We start from the raw sequence: 15,370 nt of genomic DNA, 5'->3' as shown, positions 1-15,370 counted from the left end.
CCAGCCTTGAGCACGGCAGGCTGTGATGAAGCAGCCGCCTGCATCCACCATTCTCCTGGGGCTGGGGAAGGGGGGGAAGGACAAAAGTTGTAGTGCTGCATGAGGGAAGCATAGGTAAGAGCAAGCACTTGAGACTAACTGAACCTGCCACAGGATGTCACGCCGATGTGCACGGATGCATCCGAGGGAACATTTATCTGGCAGCTTCAGATTCGACTTGCGGAGGCACCTCTGAATGCAAAGTTCAGGTAGTTCAGTGCACGGTGTTTCCCGCTCCTCTTGGAGAGGAAATGAAGTGTGTGTGCATGTTTGTGTCCCTGGCTCTCCAGCATTGTCTGCCTGTTTACAAACTGTGCGCACTGCGATTTTGTATATATTAATACTTGGCAGCTTACATAAATAGGCTTGTCGCTGATGCACAAGAAGCAGTGGGCTCCAGCTTTCCTAACTGTGACTGCTCTGCTAACAGAAATAGAAAACAGTTTTTAAGTCCTTCCGACTTTGAATACTGCACTGCGAGCCAATCTTTAATATTAAAAATAGCATTTCCTTAGAGTCTCTTTTGGAGTGGCTCTGTATCTCCGCTTTCCCTTCCTCTTCTGTGCTTAAATAAAGACTGATTAATTAATCAGGCTTTTCTCTGCATACATGATGAGGATTTCTGGCAAGCAATCTGATATTGCTATCTTCATGTCCATTGAAATTTAGGGAAAGCAAACTACTTGCAAATGACTAACAGTGGTGCAAGACAGTGCTGCAGGTTTTGAACAGGGGAAATGATGTGTAAAATATTAGATAGGTGCTTTATTTGAACTAATCTGGTATTATTTTTTTAAAAACTGAATAATGATGTGATTGCTTGACCTAATGCAGATTGATCAGACTTTCCTCCTTTTTCCACCTGTGCACCAGTAAGGTTACACATGGTGTTATACCTGACCACAGCAATATGAAAAATTTCAACTGTGAAACTGGATTTTTTTTTTTAACTTTTATTTAGTCATTTATGTATTTTTACCACTTTGAGGGCATGCAGTCCGTGGGCGGTCCCCAAGATGGGGTACTGTACAGTGCCATAGCTGACTAGCCCAACGGCAGGTTTTTGGTGCCCAAAGGGTAGAGCATCATGCAGGTAATCCCACAGAGGAGCCACCATCTGTTGCAGGAGCTGAACATGGGGACGGGTGACCCCAGAGCTGGGCAGGATCAAGGCTGTGCACAGAGCAATTGCCTTCTCTGACTTCTAGTTAACTTCTGGGTGGAAATTGGAGCCGTGGCTGCCCTACAATGCCAGCTGGCTGGAATGGGGGGCCACGTCCTCTTAGGAGAACATGCGCTGAGGCACGGAGATGACCCGTTCAGCAAGAAAGGACACAATGGTATGTCATGGAAGGTGTCGTCTGGTCAGGGAGCCCACCCCCAGGAGGAGAAAGGAGCCAGAAGGTACCCAAATTATAGCTCCCACGAACCTTTGCCTGCTTAAAGGTAAGGCTCATATGTGAAACTTCACTGCGGACCTGAGCCCGATTTTGAATCATGCAGAGGTCACACGAGGTTTTTACAGGGACTTTGCAGCATTTCAGTTTTGTTTATGGCTTTTGGGGGTGTCTTTTTTGCTTGATTGATTGGGGTTTTTTTTAACCTCCATATCGATTGGAATTTGTGTCTGAAGCTTTTGGAGCTCATTCCTTCTGAAAGCTCTGCCTAGGAAGATAAAGAGGAAGGGTTGTTTTGATATCTCAGTAACAAACTAGATCCTCTATCAGTGTGACGTGTTAGATAAAATAAGATCCCAGCCTGGTGTCAGGAAGCGTGTGCTATATTGTCATCTCTGTACTGACGTATTAGGCAGCCTTGCTAATCGTTTCGTCTCCTCCTGCCTCTTCTTTCTCGCTTGTAAATTGAGGCTGATGATGCTTGCCTCCCTTTGTAATACACTTTAAAACCCACAGAAGAAGATTGCTGTGGATGATCAAAGGAAAGTCTGATTGTGCTGTTCAATACATCAAAAATGTGTTTTATTACATGAGTTCTACTACTGGAAAGCTTGAATTTACATTTACAGTGGTATCAGTCTGACTGAAAGCTCACTGACGTCAATGCAAGGCTTTACGTTGATTTCAAAGGACATTAAATGAATCTTTATATAAAGATGCATGCTTCATTTTTTTTTTTTGCTGACTGCCTTATTTGCCGTTTGCCCAAAATGACACTTAATTCACTTGAAGTATCAGAGGATATACAGCGGATATAAAATATAGCAGTGGCTGTTCTGGTTTTGCAGCAAGAACAAGGAGAGGGACTCCACAAAAACTTGGAGATGAGTTCTGCTCGTGGTCATCTTTTGTAATATTGGGCCTCAAGGTCTATTAGAAAATAACATAGCACTTCCTCATCTCTGAAACACAGCAAAAAATGGGGACTGGAATCCCAAGCTTCTCGCAAGATTCTCCCGCTTCAAACTACAGAAATGTCTGCTGGGTCTTCCATGGCAAATCACTCACAGCGATTGAATGGCAGGCATTCAACATGCTAAGAAGAAACAGCATACTTGGGCACATAAAATACATAGGTATATGCACTTTTTTAAAGAAAATACCAACACGATGGATGATCTTGAATTAATAGGGCAAGAAGAGATCAGCGGTCACTTATACACTCTGTCCCTTCCCTTTTGTTTGCACTGTCCGAGGAGTCTTTTATGCAGTAGGCTAGGTGTATACATGAAACCTCTACCCTTGATGTTAAGTCTGTCCATACATGACCTACAGTAGCAGTGAGTCATACACGTACCAGTGAACCTACCCCTCTTAAAAAGGCTGCCTTTAAAGACACTGCTCTCCCTTCAACACATGGAAATAAAGCAATTAGAGTCTTGTTTTCTAGATTATTTCCCCTGCTAGTCAAGCCTTGATTTTTAAGATCTCCAATTATCCCTTTAGAGGCAAGTAATAATCCTGACAATTTTTTTTTCAACTGATTACAATTATACAATAGCTTTAGTCTCTTATTTTCTGCAGCAACTCAAAGACGTATGCTCAGCTGAGTTATTTCAGCAAAGAATCAGACCCAAAGAGGTGCAAACTGTGGCTGGGACATGGGGCTGCCATGGACAAAGAGGTACGGACAAATTTGCCATGGATAAATCCATAACAGTGGAATGGCAACATTGTCTCGGCAATGCCCTTGTGGCACTTTTGGAGGATAGACGCTCACCTACTCGTTTTCTTTCTGTATGTTTTCTGGCTCTCGACTCTAACCTGATTCCAGGCATTGCCTGGCTGGAATTGCTAAGTGTATCCTCATTTTAACGTCCCTTTCTCAGAGTTGGTCCACCTGCAAAGGACTGGTGATGAGCACTTTTCCTACTGCAAGGTAGTTTATTCACTTTTCCTTAGAATAACCACAGTTATGGACAGTAGCAATTATGGATAAGGTTTGATAAACATCTACAGCATTTTCTCAGGCTCCAAAATCAAATGACTCTCTTCATCATCACACTGAGGAATATAATAGGTTAGAGACAATAATAAATGCATTTGCCAGCCTAAGTCCCTTCAGAAGTCAGGCTGTAGTCTTATGGGCTGTTCTAGGGCTTTTTTCTGTTTCTCATGCTTGTCCTTCAGAAAATAGCATGATCTTTCTTTCCATCTCTCCGCCAGCCCTCTTACCTCTGTTTTTTTGCTAGTCTGGTGCTTAAGTAGGACAACCCTTCCTATGCAAATATATCTTCCTGTGGTCTTTATCATGACCTGCTTTGCTGTTGATGTTTTAAGGAGACTGCTGTTTCCAAGATATTTCCATTTGAATGTTTCATGCTTAACTTTGAATGACTTATTGACTCTACAGTCATTGAGGCAGTCAGTGATAAAAGAGTTTTGCAATAACTTCTCTGTGAGAGTCCTTGAGTTGTACACAGTATTGTGTAAACATTTAGGGGCAAACCAGGGGTGTTTTGTACTTAGATAACTTGTGCATCAGACAGCCTTAGGCATTTTCATACATGCTTTTCATTACGCCTCACAACACCTTCTAGTTGCGTTTCAGAGATGACTAAAGCGAGACACAAAGTGTTAATGGCTTATTTGGGGAAATGGTAGGAGTGAGCAATACAGCTGGCAGGAGGCTTCTGGAGTTCTCCCGCAGCTCCTTTATCCCAGCTCGAGTTTAGGGTGCCCTAATTCCCACCAACAGGCAGCAGTGCTTCCTCTGCTGTTCACCTCAGGGGAAAAAATGAATGTTGTGCAACAGGATGAGTTCAGCTGGCTGGAGAGCCAAGTGTTCGGCTCATCAGAGCTGAGGAGGTGGCAGAGCATCAATCTCAGCAACCCTGGGCTTGCCTTTAGCTCTCAGAAATGCGTCGAGTGTGTTTTAAGTCTCAGGTGAGCTTTAGGGGTCTCCTTCAGGCACCCAAGAAAAGAAAATATCAAATCTTAGAGATTTATTGAGGGAGCAGAACGTGAGTTTGGCAGACTGGCACGATAAAGCCAGTTTGGGCTTTGGCACACTGGATTCCCTCTGGAGGAAAGATGTCCCGGCACAAACTGCAGCCTGGCTAGGGGACGGAAAGAAGGAAGTTTTATTGCCAGCATTTCCCTGATGTTACCATTTCTGCTGGATTGTAGGTTAAGTGTGACCAGGCTACAAGAAACAGGTTAATATCTAGCCTGGCTTTCAGGTGCACAGCTTGTTGTTCCTGTGCTCCCCGGTCACCAAACGATCTTTGTCCTTAAAAACCACTTTCCTGGGAAAATCCACAATCAAAGTGGGATGTCTCCTCCTTTATGCTTCGTCCATCAACACAGAGCAAATTGGGAGGCTTTCAGAGCTCAGAAAGGGTCTACCAGCTTAGATGCTCTATCAGACCCTTATAGGGAGCAATGGGGATGTGAGCAGTGGCTGTTTTGGCAGTTAAAACCTGTGAGAGCGGGTTGAATGGATAGCAATGCTGCCACGAGCACCCAGCTTCACCGCGCAGTGGTGTGGGGAAGCAGGATAGGACAGCTCAGAGGGTGCTGGGACTAACTCTGCTGAAGTTCATGGCATGGTCCAACTGCTGGCCGTGGGCCAAAGTCTCGCTTGTGAGGGGCCTTAAACACACAGCTGCCTCTTGTCTTCAGAGGGAGCAGCCCATCATGCTTTCAAAAATCCGCCCCACTTGCTCTCAAAACATATCGAAGACTAGTAGAAAGGCCGTTTTTATGATGTGTGTCAGTTCACCTTTTTCTTTTGCCCTGGCCTTTTCGGATATTGTTGCTGAGGTGGAGTTGAGCCAAGTATTGAATTCTAGTGCTGATGTCTGCTGCTTCCAAGAAACTACTCTTTCAGCAATCGGCATAACAAATGTACAAAGACATATCCATATGGAGCTACTGTGAGGTCATGGGATAGCACAGAAGCCTCAAAATGGATTAAAAGTATATATTTTTGGGAATTATATTGATTTCCTTTTTTAAATTTCAGGGTTACAAGCAGAATTGTTTGGAGAATACATAAGAATGTAAGTGAGCGGCTCTTGTGTTGCAAAGGTCATAACAATTCCCCGGAATTAACTATAACACAAAGTCCACTTTAGAGTTGATCTGGAGCATAGCTTTCAGATGATGATTATTTTTTTTCTTGATTTAAGATTCCCGGTGAGGGAAGATCCATCACAAGGTATGGGATACATAATCCCAATGATCAGTTATTCCACTCTTGCTTTGTGTTTTATTTCTAGGATGAATTTGCCTAGCTTCATCTTCCATCTGTTGATTCCTGCTATATTTTTGGTTGTTGAATGTAAGAGCCATTAGTTATGGCAATTGTGGAAGTTGGTGATTAAACTGTGATGAAAACATTTGTAATGTTCTTTTCCATAAATTAAGTAGATTGAATTGTGTACATCCTTCATTCTTTAACTGTTTTCATTATTCACTGATCCCTTTACAGTTTTTCAGCTGCTTTCTAGGCATGTGGATACCAGAATGGAGCACAGCAGTAGTTGCAACAGAGCCAAATGAGAGGTTGTTTGAGCTTCTTGATATTCCCATTTGCATGCTTTAGATATACTGATCACAGTAAGTCATGGTGGATTGATAATTGCCGTAAACATAAGCCTTTTTCAAAAGCTGCTGGTTCCCCAGTGAGCGTGGCCTGGGTTCCTCCCTCAGGGGTACAGAGCTGCTCGGTTGGCTCTCCTGGAGTGGGAGCTGTTTTCTTGTTCTCAGCTCACCAGCAATTCAGGCCACCAAGCGTCAATGCCTCTCCTCCTTACTTGCTAGCCTGTAGATCTCTGTCTTTTGTAACCCTGGATCAAGAGTGATTTTGCTTGTGCTGCGAGGTCACTGACAAAAAGTAGAAAATAACACTGGGTGAGGACTGGTTCCTACAGAAACCCACAAAAACCCACCTGTGTTTGGAAATGATCCCTTATTTACTACTGCAGCTGATGATCTGACCGCTGTCCAGGTTGAGAGCCGCTTGGCATGTGCCACATGGATTTGTATTGCTGTCATTCTTTTGTGCAGAAGGCAAGCTACTGCAGAAGGATAAAACCTATATTACCTCTGTTATGAAGTCCCACACCAGCCATCCTCTTGAATTGGTCAAAATCGGGCCTCTCTGGTACGATATACGTGTTCTTGTACGCTCCTGGAGCTTCCCCAACATTCAAAGGTTTAAAGATTCAGCTCCAGTGATCTTCTTAAAACTTGAATCTGCATTAGCTTTCATTAAACCTTCTCCTGTTATTTTTATAACACAGGGTATTTCATCACCATATGATATGAGCCGATGCTCTTTTACCTATTTCTGTAGCACAGAAATATGTATCGACTGCTACTGTATTTTCTTCATTACTACTGATAACTCCATGTTTCTGTATCATTTGCTTTTCTTAGCGTCCTCAGAAAACCCCAGTCCTCTTAATTTAGTGCTAAATTCAGTTTCTTTTTTCAATCGTCTATTATTTTCCATTTAAATTTGTATTATCAGTTAACAACTTCTGCACTTGGCTATGTATTACAGCTTGGGTTTTTGATGTTGTTTCAAGTGCACAGTTGCTCACCTCTCTTTAAGCCAAGGGCTTTTAAAATTATTGAATGGTTTTTGGTTTGGTTTTTTTTGGAACGTGGAGTCTTCATTTCTAGGTTATTTAGTAAAATGCTCTTAAATAGTGATAACTCATGTCTCTATGTGTCTTTTTTCCATCTCACTGCCAAATATTTTTAGCTGTGTGAAACGGCAGGAAGTAAAGTTAGATCAGTGGTTTGGGTTGTGCATTTGTTATGTTCAAAATGAATAGCCAAAGCATTCGCATGTACCAAAGTGTAACCACTCGATTTCTGTTTTGGTTTTGTGTTTCCTTGTTATCTGCCGGATCGAGTCAAGATACAGCCTTTTTGAGTCAGGAAATGGCTGAAATTGTTGTCAATAATTTAAAAAATATGGGCATATTTTACTTCTGGCAGTTTGACACCTCCAAAACAAGATCCTCGCACAGAAATCCTGGTCGTAATGCTGAATGAGAAAGCTGTATTAGAGAGGGATGCTTCAGGAGCTCGTCGCCTTGTTCCTCACATGGTTTAGAGGTCTATAGGAAATAATGACTCATTAATCTGTCCTGTATTTTTTTGGAGTATTGACTCATATATTTGTATTTGTTGCTGCGATGTCAATGACAACGTAGTGCCGTATTTAACAGGAAAAAGCTACTTCTTCCAATTAAAACCTCTCTGTATACACAGTTGTAGCCAAGAACAGATTTTACTGGTTTCCCCAAGCTGTCTCAAATTTTGTTACATCTTTCTTTATTCCTTACTTTCTCTCTAATAACCTGTTTCTGTCTTGTGATATTTACATGCCGCTCCCAATGACATCTATAATTTATAAGCCTTACTTCTAGTGCACTGAAAGATCAAAATAACATCCAAAGAGCATGACGCAGTCATCTCAGCTTTGATATTACTTTATTTTTAGTTGTCCTCCCTACACAGAGCAGCATGACATTTTCTGTCAGCTCTCGCTACCAAATTTCTAGCCTGCATTGCCTGAGGCCCAAATGATTATAAATTTGTATTTTTGCGGTGGACTATTCACTGGAGCCTATCTGCTTAAGATTTCACTGAGAAGTTAGCAGCAATCACTCCTGAAAGAGCTGTTTTTTCCCACTAAATATTTTAGCTGCAGATTAAGATGACAATTTCACTTCAGCCTTTTTGCATCTTTTTCAAGATGTGTGAGATGAGGTTGTCTTAAAAGCAACAGGGCAAATAGTAATGAAAGAAATATTTACTTCTTTCTTTCTTTCTGGTATTAGTTCCAGTTAGCAGCTCGCTAGCTCTCATTGCATACTTTTCTCAGCACTTCAGGGCTTTTAAGAGCAAAGAGAAATGTCACCAGCAGGGAAGCCGAGTCACTCAACTTTAGACAGCAGATGAGTGGCAGAACTGGAAATAGGGCCAAGTTTTCTAGTCCCAGTGTCTAAAATGATGCTTGATGCCTTACATTGATATAGCAGGCTAAAAGGTATTTTTCTAACCTAATGTATGCCCAACAGTTTCAGTATCTTCAGCTCCTCGTTGCGCTACTGACAGCTGCTTTCCAGCCGGCTACAGGGAGGGAAAGGACCAGCCGGCTGCAGGAAAAGTCGGGATGCAAAACTATCTGCCCTGTCCTAACCTTTCCAAAAATTGCTTTGTGTGATATTTCCACAACTCCCAGTCCCCGATCACCGGCGGTTTTGTTGTATGCGCAGGAATTGAATGAGGAGCTGAGGCTGCTGAAGGACAACATTTATCATGGGACACTGCAGGTGTTATTTCCGTGGAAAGGGTTGGTGTTTGTTTGTGTATTTCTATTCTTACCTTCTGTATGAAACCTTATCTAAAGCACTTCGGTAACAGCTGGAACTGCCAGAAGATTTCTTTGAAAACTTTCATGAGATCAGGTGTTTTTTATAGATAAAACACCTTCCGACTTTAATGGAAATCAGAAGTCCTAATGATTATGCCATGCACTCTGAATTCCCAGGGGGGTATTTTTAGGCCTGCTGTTAACACTGCAAGCTTTGCCCTGTCAGCTCTCCAGCAGGCATTTAAGCTTTTCTGAAAACTGGTTGTGTGTTAGCTTCACAAGCCCAGCGATGTACTTGGCTTGGTGTGCCCAGCTCCTGGGATGGATGGCCAAGCGTGACCACAGCAAACTCCTCCGGGCACCCTTGCTGCATGCAATGCCAAGCTCTGTTCCGTCTTCTCTAACACAACCTGCTGGACACAGCCAAAGTTGGTAGGCGACTCAAAATACTCAATAAAAATGTCCTGGCCTTTACTAGGCATCTTGCACCCAGCCAAGGGCAGGCGGGTTGGAGAGGGCAGGAGTTGTGTGGTGGGAGCTTTGGGAGGTGATTTGGAAGCTGAAAGCAGTGGGTCCATCAAGAGGAAAAACATTTCTGGGGGAGCCAGGAGGAAAATAGAAAGGAGAGAGAAAGAGAGAGGATCAGGTATTTAAGCCTGAATTTGAAGTAGAAAAAGAAATAGGGTGGGGTGGTGCTAGAAGGATCCAGAGAATGGTAAAAGGATGAACTGTGGGCAAGGAGGGTATAAAGAGGAGGGGATTTTGCATTAAAAGAGTGCTAAAAGCAAGAGAAAGGGAAAAGGCTATGAAAAGGAAAAGAAGAACAATTTCTCTGCCAGACCAGAGATGTGAGATTGAGTTGGTTTGTAGCCTCTTTAGTATTTGATTACTTGGGAAGCCAAGAATTTGTTATATTTGTTTTTAAGACACTGTCCATTGTAGGGCACTTCCTGCTAAAGGAGGGACTCACAGCCAAGAATTTGGGGTAATCCAAAAAAAGGGATCAAGCTGCATGGGTATGATGTAATATCCATGATCGCATAAAATACAATGCAAATATGTAGGGGGCATAAAGGCTCCCGCATTAGGTCATTACCAGGTCAGTAAGGCCCATAATCTTAAAGAGACTTAAGTACCCTTACCTGCCTTCTACAGTGCCTGTATCCATAGCCCATGGGAAATCTCTGTGCATGATTCAGCTATCTACAGTCCCTATGTAACATATGTGAAAATTAAATGCCTAAGAAAGACTTTCTTAGAAACCAGAGTAAATTTGGCATGCTATTTAGACAATCAATATTTCAGGGCAGGAATATAAAGATATGGGCTATAGCCAGGAAGATAAATATGTATGGACACAGCATAACGTGACCAAATCCCATCTGAGACTTTCCAGTACTATGTCAGTATAAATGTCTACTTCCCCCGGGGCAGAGAATCGGCTTCGAGGGATGCGTCCCGTGAACGGAAAATGCTATTGCAAACTTTTGGAGTTAGGAAGGTGTTAAAACCTCAGCCAAAATATAAAGTTGTATTACATAAGGTTTGGAAAAGTGCAGGCTGCCTCTCCTCAGCTAATCTGTCATAGCCATCTGCTGGCTTGCTGTTGTCTCACAGCAAATACAAGCTGGTTTAAGTTAGTTTAGTGGGGTTTGGGTTTTTTTTTGTTCTGTTTTTTTTTAAGGGAGGGTTAAACTTGTTCAGTCACTCTGTGCTGTTTGAGGTGAGAGTGTGCCAAGGAAAGTTACTGCTAATCAGTTAGCATGCTGTACTGTGTGTGTTGGAGCCCACAGGCTGCTGGGAGCAGCTCATCAGGCATAAAATAATCCCTATTTTAGCAGATTATAAACTCTGAAATGTGACAGTACTCATATTTAAAACAACATTCTGTTTTTGTTATTCTGGCAAAAAAAAGAATCAAGTGGATGTAATTGTTGCCCAGTCTCTAATGACTCTTCATGTGAAAACAAACCAGTCGATTGGAGTAGGTGGCTTCCCAGCCAACGTGCCCAGTCGGGTGCAGGGGACGGGTTTGCTCTCCCAGCCCAGCCACCGTGCAGGGGGTGACAAACGCGCTTCTCCGGGGAGTGCTTGAAGGGGGGTAATTCAACGAACGCGTGCCCTGAGCATGGGTCGTGGGCATTTCTGCTATAAACAATGGTATAAACATGGTTAAAACTCCATGGAGAAATCACTTTTTTTTTTTTCCTTTTTTAATTAAATCACTTAGGAGGAGTCAGAACCATGTGAGCAGGCAGATGAGATGATAATTGGATTGAGTAAAGAGATCAAACTCCTTCATTTCTGTTCACATTGCTCTTGGGACTATCTCATTGCGTGGCTTTATGTGGATAAATAATACAAGCTTTGGCATTGCATACAGGCTGTGCTGTGAACCTAATACTCCCTGAAAGTGGAGAGTTTTACTTAAAATAATTTTCCCCTACCTGTGTGCCTTCAATTCTGTTTGCACATGTTCCACCAAGTTTCCTTGAGTGGATGTGCCTGTTATCCGGCTCGATTTCTCTGCTGGCACTTGGAGGGAAGCTGCTGCTGCCCAGACCGCAGAGCCAGTTATTTGGCAGCCAGTAAGCCAGCTGCAGAGAGAAACTTCATAAATGTCATTAATTTGGAGGCCTGCTCTGCAGCTACAAGTCACTCCAGTTATGTAGGTCCTGCACCTATTTATAACTTAGCAATCTGTCGCTGGGGGCTTTGTGCAATTCTTTGCTACATGCCACATGGGTTGTAATGTAATAGCTGGATATATTATAAGATTTCCTCTACCACTTTTTAGAAGCAGCAGGTGCAGTGTCAGCAGACAGCTCTGATAACAAAATGCAGGTAAGGTGGGAGCTGCTTCATGTAACGCTCCCTCCTGGGAGCCAGCCGGCTCCGCTACGTCGCCTGATGTTAAGAGGACAGTGGTTTGTTACCTGCTGTGTCAATGTGCTCTCAGATAGAATTGAATAAGAAATATGAAATATATTGGTGGAGAGGTGTCACTTTTGCAGTAATGAACAGTTGCAATGTTCTCTTACAGTTTTTCCATGCAAAACCTGGGGAGGAGATGTGACATCACTGCCCGCTTCCTACCCAGAGCGTGGCAGTGCTGGGTGCTGTGTGGATGACACCCCCACCCCCCAAGAAACTCCACAGTCTGTGACAAAATGGTCCAAGACATGCAGGAGACAACAAGGAAATAACGAAAGGGTGCTAGTCAGCATCACAAACAGAGGTCCTAGGGCAATCGGGAACCTACGAGCTGTCAGGTTGTCTGTGGGTAACTTGGCAAGAGAGCGCTGCAACGAAGACACTTTGTAGATGCTTATAGGAGTTTCTCAAAAAAAAAAAAAAAAAAAAGTTTTTCCCAAGACACTCTTGCCTACAGGGAGTACACTAAGGGCTTTCGAAATCGAACCTCCAAATAAAATCAGTCTTGGGGAAAAAACACAGACTGTTTGCTTACAGAGGTTCTTGCTTTTGTGTTCTGCCAAATCCAGAAGCAGGTGAGACTGGTGCTTGGAGAAATGAGGTCTTTTGTTTCTGCCTTCATGAGGAAACTGAGTGGAGGGAGAAGGAAAAGGATGTGATCTGGCCACTTAAGGGAAATTCTATGTTGTCTGCAGTGATACGCTCCTTTTAATCCTTAATTGCTTCTTTTGTATGGTGTCTGTGGATTTGAAGCTGAACAAACACCTGATGTGTGGGCTTGCACAGTCCAGCCAGATGCCTTCACAGCTGCTTCGTAGCAACAGAGATGGTTAAAAGTGATTAGTTGGAAAGCCAATATTTCATATATTTCTTGGGTGAAATATGCTATATATAAACAGGTTAGAAAACACTCAAATTTTGTGTGGGGGTAGATTCCCCAAATGCTAAGCATTCACCCAGCATGTACCTCGCATTTGTTGGGATATGCAGTGCAAAGCACTGTGCTCCGAGTGATGCTAATTATGCCCATCAGAGCTCTGCGCAGCTCCTGCGGGCTCATTCTGCAGCTGTTGCAGTCAGTGGGAGCACTGGCTGGTGCTGCTAAAATGAGAACCGCTCTGGTCTGGGGAACGGCTGAACTCGGATCCACCTCTCATGTTGAAGGTAGACCCCAGCATGCCTGGCCATGCGCAGCGCCCTGGGAAGGGGAATACATCGCACCTATTATTGGTAGTGACTTGAAGGGATGCCAGCTTTCAGGATATCCCCCCTGTGAACCTTTGAGGATAAAGGGAAGGCTATTTCGTGCAGTGCTGGCTGAGGGACAGCTGCAGCTGCCTGTGCCTGCCATATTACCCTAGAAAAGGTTCTCAAAAAAAGCGCCCCAAAACAACACTTTTTGATTTCTCTTTTTATAAGCCAAAGCTATAGGCTGAGTGTAAATTCAAGGGAGGGCAAAGACTTCCTCTAGGAAGACTGGTGGAGGTAGTCTGGGGCAAGGACCTGGTGGGGAAGGCACTGAGACTGGGATGCAGTGGGGGAAGGAGGACAATCGCACAGGAATAGTGAACTTGGAAGAAATGGAGGGGCTTGGGAGGGAGCCAAGTGCGTTGGGGCAAAACTGAGACTGGAAAAAGAGCCAAGATAAGCAAGGAGTCAGCAAGTGAGAGGCAGAGGGTAAAGAGACCTGCTCTAGAAAGACACTGGGAAAGAATAGGGCGGAAGGACCTGAGCACTGAAGCGTGTCCTCCACAGGGTCTGAAATGGGTCTGAGCCTTTGTCCTCCACTGCCAGAAAGCAGCTGCAGAGCCTAGTGTGAAGACCTGGGCCTCACCATCCTCTGCTAGCTGGACCTCATGGGGTGACCCACTGGTGCCCCTCTGCAGCTGAAGGGCAGAGATCTCCTTGGGTGCTTGCATCCTCCTGAATCTCACTGAAGAGAATTGGTGCATGCTACCACAGTCACAGTGTTTGGTAGCTGAGATATGGAGCATGCGGTGTGTGGGAGAAGGGGAAGGTTTGCCTCAATAGCTCCTTATTGAACAAAACAGAGGCTAGGAAAAAAAAATAGCATGGCATTATATATTAAAGACTCTGTTATAGTAGACAAGATTACCTTAATTTCTTCCTCCAGACAACTTTCTGATTGCTTGACTTTTTAGCCTCAGTGCCTTTTGGAAGATACTTGGAGATGTACTGTAACTGTGAAATGCCATGCAACAGAAGAGGACAATAAGTTTTGCCCACCTTGTAAAGTGTTTATGGGCTTCACAAAGGGATCTCTAGTTGGTAATCCTATGCCTTAGCCTTTGAATCCCCTGGTGTTTATTTTCTAGTGTGATGCAATTCCATTTCAAAAAGGGTTTCCAGCTCCAGGGAAACCCAGGCTTTAAACCAGGCAGACAGATTTTGCCCCTCTCTCCCCTGACATCTCTTCCAAGTGAATATTTTTATAGTTTGGCCGTTCAAAACAAAGGAATCGGTGAAAATGTAATGCTTATCAGAGGTATGATGTCATTCGCATTGTGTCATAGATGTCATAAAAGGGCAATAATTCATGGGATCCTCCCTGGTGCTACAATGACATGAATTCCTCCTGCCTGCAAAGTGTGTCTGGGGATGATGTAGCCGTGGCAGTGCTGGATGCTGTGGAAAGGGGGCAGGGGCAAAAGTTTTAACAAGCTTTAACACAGTTTTTATGCTCAGCTTTGGCATTCTCATTTTTTTCCTGATCTGCTGGCACCTGAACATTTTGTCCTTTAGAAAATGGGGAAAAGCTGTCCCTGGGGCTGAACGCTGAGGCTGAGTGTGGAGGAGGGACGTGGTTTGCTGTGTGTGGATGCTGACTGTGAATTTGGGGGGGGAATGGATTTTGATGAAGACTGGCTGCCTGGAGCAAAGGAGAAGTGGTTTGATCCAGCACACATGCTTGCTGTATTTAATCAGCATTACAGAGAGATTGAACTGAGATCCCTATGGGATGCTGCTCAGCCAAGTGTCCACGCACGGGGGGATGTCCATGGTGAGGTTATGCTTGCAGGCAGGAACAGTGGAAACAACACCCTGTAATCTCACCTCTACCCACACTTCCACCCACGGGCCTGACACAAGAAACCTTCTCAGCCATCCAAACAATTGCCATGGCTAAAATGGGCTGCATTGTTTCCAAAAACTGGATGAAATACCCTTATTTTTACACAGGATGATTTACATGAAGATCATCGTGTAATCCCACAGCTGTTAAATTCCCTACCAGGAGAGCAGCCACGCACATTAGCTCCCAGGCTACAGGGTCCTGCGTGTGATAGTTTCCATGACCTGTCATCTGAGGGGGAGGCGAGGGTTCAACAGCAACAACCGGGAAAAGGGCTAAGTGGTTAGGGGCAAATCTTGCTGCTTTCCTTCAGCCAGACCTACCGATCGCCAGACAACAGCAGCACCGAGCGCGTGATACAGTGATTTATGCTGCAGGTTCGAGTTATGCTGTCTAGTTGTTTCTATATCCAGGATAGAGCAATATTAAAGAACTGCATAGAAATGAGCAGGCATTAAGTCTGCATATTTTTCCAGAACTTATTCTGAAATCCTGGGCAATGCAACA

This window comes from Aptenodytes patagonicus, chromosome 3 (assembly GCF_965638725.1).
Source record: "Aptenodytes patagonicus chromosome 3, bAptPat1.pri.cur, whole genome shotgun sequence".
Classification (NCBI taxonomy): domain Eukaryota; kingdom Metazoa; phylum Chordata; class Aves; order Sphenisciformes; family Spheniscidae; genus Aptenodytes; species Aptenodytes patagonicus.
Note: the sequence above shows the minus strand (reverse complement) of the source record.